The sequence below is a fragment of the Ctenopharyngodon idella genome, chromosome 12 (genome assembly GCF_019924925.1).
Source record: "Ctenopharyngodon idella isolate HZGC_01 chromosome 12, HZGC01, whole genome shotgun sequence".
NCBI lineage: Eukaryota > Metazoa > Chordata > Actinopteri > Cypriniformes > Xenocyprididae > Ctenopharyngodon > Ctenopharyngodon idella.
This window is the reverse complement of record NC_067231.1, coordinates 25797265-25803264: the sequence shown is the minus strand read 5'-3', so window position 1 is coordinate 25803264 and position 6000 is coordinate 25797265.

Here is a 6000-nt window from a genome sequence, read left to right as displayed (position 1 = left end):
GATCGTTGCAGTACTTATTAATCTTTGTTAAAGTGGACCTATAATCCCCCTTCTACAAGATGTAATAAGTCTCTGGTGTCCTCAGAATGTGTCTGTGAAGTTTCAGCTCAAAATACACCAAAGATAATTTATTATAGCTTGTCAAATTTGCCCCTATTTGGGTGTGAGCAAAAACATACCATTTTTGTGTGTGTTCCTTTAAATGCAAATGAGCTGCTGCTCCTGGCCACTTTCAAAAAGAGGGCGGAGCTTTAACAGCTCGCGCTTCTGTTGCTCAACAACAACAAAGCTGGAGAATCTCACGCAGCCAAAATGAGGATTGTCAGTAACAGTGTTCAGCCTTACATTGTTCAAACCGGAGTCGGACACTGATGGAGAGACTCAGGAAGAAGTTACAACTTTTAGAATGCAACTGGACATTTCTGAATGTTTAGTGGATACATTTTTAGTGGATAGGTTTAGTGGATAGGTTTTTTTTTTCTCTTTTTTTGGACAGGCATGTCATTATACCAAACCCCATGGGTGAGGGGACTGGAAATGAATTAATCGACATTGAATAGTTTCAGCAATGTGTTAAGCTTTCAAAATAATCAAAAAGTCTCCTCCATGTACCATGTTTTAGCTTGTCTTGTACGGCTGTCTTCAGAGAGAAAGTGATCTAAGCGCTCTCTGTTCTGTCTGCTCGAAGTCTAGAAACAGCAGGAACGTAATTATGATCCAAGGAGAGAATGAGATCATACCTAAAATCACCTGCTACATTAAGTGCCATACAAGTCAGTTACTTGTCTTTCTGACACATGCTGAGCTTCTCCTTGCCTCTCCAATACATGCTGTGCTAGTGCTTCATTGTTCTGCCTGACTAATAATGTTATGATATTAACTTATAATAATCTTAATGATGTTTTCATTATTTAGATTTCATGACCTTTTATGTAAATGCCCTCTTTGCACATGAAATGAGAAATAGATCCTTGCTGCAAGCCAGTGGGTTTGCACTCTGGTCTAATAGCTTTTAACTATTTCATACTTACAGCCTCTTTGCAAATCTGCTTTACTGTACATTGTGACAGGTTGACTAAACAATCCAAGCCTAAAGCTGCACAACTTGTTAAGGACTGAAATAATCAGGGACCTTGTTAAAAAAAAAATCTTTCAGCTAGCATACAGTATGAAAAGCGACAGACAATAAGAATGGCATATGGTTTGATAGACTACCACATTTTACTCGTATAGTATTTAGTTTCTCAATGCTAAATAGGAGTCATTGGCATGCAAACATTCATTTTATTACAGTAGTTGTCTTACCAATGATTGGAGGGCTCTTAGTGCGAAACAGAACTGATACAATGCTTAAACTCATTGCGTTATCTTCTCCTGTGACCTCTAAGACTCTCACTGTCAATAAAATGGCAAAAAGCCCAGAAAGAATAAAAGCCCATAATTCAACAATTCTCTCCCTGTTTTCTAGTTCTAATTTTTAACTTGCCCTCTTCAACTATCCTAGAAACCCATCTCGCATGAAAACTCCTAAGGCATTCGAGATGCTGTTTTAAAATTGATGTGCTGCACTACTGAAGCAGCCTGAGAACTACGACATATATAAAGGCAATGTTAATGTTTGCCTAATAATAAAGAAATTGTCAGAAAATCCACCTCCTTTTCTTAAGCATGTTAAAGCGTGCCATGTTTACTCTGAAGTCCTGATCAACGGGGAACCATTAATTCATAGTGCAGCACTTTAGACTGTAAAGCCTCGTCTTGATAAATTGAAATACGCAGATTCCTTTTGTTACCTTTCAGTTTAACCTGCCGTTCCCCCCCTTCAGGATTATTGAATCATATTGTATTTATTTATATATTTACTGAGAGCAGCAGGATTTCAAAGTGTATCCTTGCACTGGTTAATACTAGGGCCAATTGTGTTTATTCCTTTATAAAGTTATATATGTTTCAGTCAGGTCCAGTTGAAATGCATCAAATATAAGTTTAATCAACCCATTTTTAGTATTAGCTGTAAAACGACACACTTTACCCTTAAATAAATGCAATCAAAATGGAGAGCAGAGTGTCTGTATCAATCTATATCAATAACTAATACACGCATAATACAGAATCAACATCCTTTATCCTAGGCAATAGCCTACAACAGGCTAAATAAATAAGATAGTAGCTCAATACGAGGCATATCAGAATCTTTAGGAAGGCATGTTTTGTCTATCAAATTTTGAATCATTGCTGATGTTCTAACCACATATCTCAGAAACCACTAGGTCTACAAGAATAAAAAATCGCTTTCTTCTGATATATTTTTGCAAGACAAAATATCACTTTATCAGTCAAAACTGAATGATTTAGTCAAAATAAAGTCATTTTCTTGTACCGCAGTACTCAATTTACATGTTAGCCTAGTACTCCAAAGTACATTTAAAATAAAAATAATAATAATAAAAAAATATATGGTCATGCGTTATGGTAAGAACGTTAATATATCAAGTGTTTTCATTTACTAACATCACACATGCAGGTGTTGAACTTCATGAAGTCCATCATCGCTACCACACGATATAAAGTATTTTAAAGTTTGTTTTCAATGGATTGTAGGTAAATATCCACTTTATACAGCCATCTTTTTGTTACGTGTCCTAGAACACCTCGCATTTTGCTGAGTGAGAGAAACCGCTTCTAAATGTATGAGTGAGCTCGAGCTGTCTTGAATTGACCGGCGATCTAACCAATCATAAAGCCGAATCCGCCATTTTGTCCGACAAAGCAGTCAGGGGAGTTAGCAGACTAACTTCGGTGGACTTGAACTTGAAAAATGGTGTGTACTGACGTCTTTCCATGATTGAAACAACATTCCTTCTGATGTTCATTCATGTTTATTTGATGCTTGAACTGAGGCGCTACAGTGATCTGTCACGACACATTAAAGAGCCACAAAATGGTATTATTGTTTAAATTTCTTTAAAAATGACAAAATTTGAAATTCGAGACACTGTTTCATATCAAAAGTAACCTGCTCTGTCTTGTCTGTCGACGCGTTGTCAGTATCCTCTTTGCTCTGCGATGTATTTTTCACTGCGTGAGAACATGATGTGTGGCGAGAGATCGGCATGGCTTGTCAGACGTAGCAACAGTAACTAAAGGGGCCGGGTCTTTGCGAACGGTCAAATTGATAGTTGTTTTCGAATTCGGTGTTGTCACAAAGTACCGCGAGAGTGATTAGAGAGCAGACGGTTCTGTATGATTTTGAATTGCTGCCGCAGTACGTTGAAGTCTTACCGATCGGTCCTGCGACTCTGCGTAGTGCCACTTCAAGTCGAACACACATAAATGTGAGTGATCTGCTCGAATGATTCATAGTAACGAGAGAGCTGTTCGAATGAGCCAGTGAGTGAATGAGCTGTTCGATTCAGTGTGTGAGATAGCTGTTAGAATGCATCAGCGAGTGAGCTGTTCAAACGATTCAGTGTGTGAGGTTTTGCTAATTTGACCTATTCATGCAAGAACCGATTCAAAAAAATGGTTCAGAATTCAGTATTTGTTTTAGTAAAATGCCGATAGAAAATACGGAGACACATGACATGATTAATAAAATATTCTAGGACAAATTTTTCTCAGGTCTGTTTACGGTGATACCTTTTGCCAGACAAAGGATTTATTTGTCACTAAAGAACATTCATTCATTCATTCAAGAAGCTACACAATGTCACAAGGGCATTTGCAGCCTGGATGTGTAGCTGACAGGTGTTGAATTTATGGTATTAAAAGGGCAATAGGAAAGTCGTGAATAAAATCCTTTGGACAGCTGCTTGGATCATTGTCTATTCTGCAAATATGTGTGATCCATAATAAAACCAATATATTTTCCTTGACTGGTCACAGGGTGACTGTGTTCCCTGAGCAAGAAGCATGTTATCGAGCAGGGAAGTGACAAGGTTATGACCTTTTCTGCAGGTTAATACTCTCTGCCACGTATATTAATGGTAATAGATGTGTTACCTGACACTTCAAGATAAAAATTTAGGTTTAGACATTGACCTGCTTCTGTCGCAGCCACGCGGTATGAAACACACTGACATATGATGGTGTTTCATCTTCCATTATCATGGCTAAGTATGAGTTGAGAGAGGTGGGATGGGGCACATGACCAAAATCTAAGGAGTACATCATAATATGATAGGCGTTCAGGGGGCCCCAGCGATTTCAGCTGAGGGGTCCATATGGGGTGATGCTATCTTTGGATATTTTAGTGAATTTGATACTTTCTTAATGAAACTACATTTCCATTAATTATTTTCTCTTTTTATTTGGAGATTATAATAATAAGATTATTAGGTAACACTTTAGTTTAGGGTCCAACTCTCACTATTAACTAGTTTCTTATTATATTACGGATATTGGCTATTTATTAGTACTTGTAAAGCACATAACCCTAACCCTTATTCTGCATGATCATATTCTACATCCCTTAACCCTACCTAATACCTAAACTTAACAATGACCTTACTAACTATTAATAAGCAGTAATTAGCAGTTTATTGAGGCAAAAGTCATAGTTAATAGTTAGTTAAAGGATTAGTTCACTTCTGAATGAAAATTTGCTGATCATTTACTCACCCCCATGTCATCCAAGATGTTCATGTCTTTCTTTCTTCAGTCGAAAAGAAATTAAGGTTTTTCATGAAAACATTCCAGGATTATTTTCCTTATAGTGGACTTCAATGGCCTCCAAACGGTTGAAGGTAAAAATTACAGTTTCAGTGCAGCTTCAAAGGGCTTTAAACGATACCAGACGAGGAATAAGGGTCTTATCTAGCGAAACGATCGGTCATTTTCAAAAAAAAAAAAAAAAAAAAAATACAACTGTATATGTTTTATATAAACAAACGTTCGCCTTCTAAGTGCCCCCGCCAAAACCGCATTTCCGTATTCTCCAAAATGCTTACGCTGTATGTCCTACACCTTCCCTATTCTACTTACGGAAAAAAATGTATCTGGCGCTGCGTTCGTTCCGTAAGTTGAATAGGGAAGGTGTAGACCATACAGCGTAAGCATTTTGGAGAATGCGGAAATGCGGTTTTGGCGGAGGCACTTAGAAGGCGAACGTTTGTTTATATAAAACATATACAGTTGTATTTTTTTTTTCGAAAATGACCGATCGTTTCGCTAGATAAGACCCTTATTCCTCGTCTGGTATCGTTTAAAGCCCTTTGAAGCTGCAATGAAACTGTAATTTTGACCTTCAACCGTTTGGAGGCCACTGAAGTCCACTATAAGGAGAATAATCCTGGAATGTTTTCATCAAAAACCTTAATTTCTTTTCGACTGAAGAAAGAAAGACATGAACATCTTGGATGACATGGGGGTGAGTAAATTGTCAGGAAAATTTATGTGAAAGTGGACTAATCCTTTAATAGTAAGAACTGGACCCTAATCTAAAGTGTGATCTATTATTTACATTGATAAAGTTTTCAATTCATTTTAAATAATGCTTGCAAAAGGTAATAGTTGCATGGCTTTTTGTTCAGCTCATTTACTTATTTTAGATAAATGTCTCGACTGAACTTAAATTTGCCATTATTGCAGCAATTTACTTGATTTCTTAATCAGCTGAAGAGTTCTGTGCAAAGTGTTCCTTTTATTCACATGGTTTTAAATTGTTTTTAAAGTATCTCATCTTATGCTTACTTTAAGAAATGTACATTTCATGGAGAGCTAAGTGCAACGAGATCATTTTAAGAAGAACAAATAAACTCATTATGGCATCACAAGACAAGTTACTAAATGTGACAGAATCAACAATGAAAATTAAATTGGCTAACAGGCAAACAAAACAATCATATTAATTATTTATACCACAATGCATGCTGGGAAGAAGGCAAATGGGAGTGAATCTCAAAACCATCAGTGTAGGCATACAGTATTTGCAGAAAATTCCATTAATCAAGCTTACCTGCTATGTTTCTTGGTTTGACTAAAAAAAAAAATACATGAGAA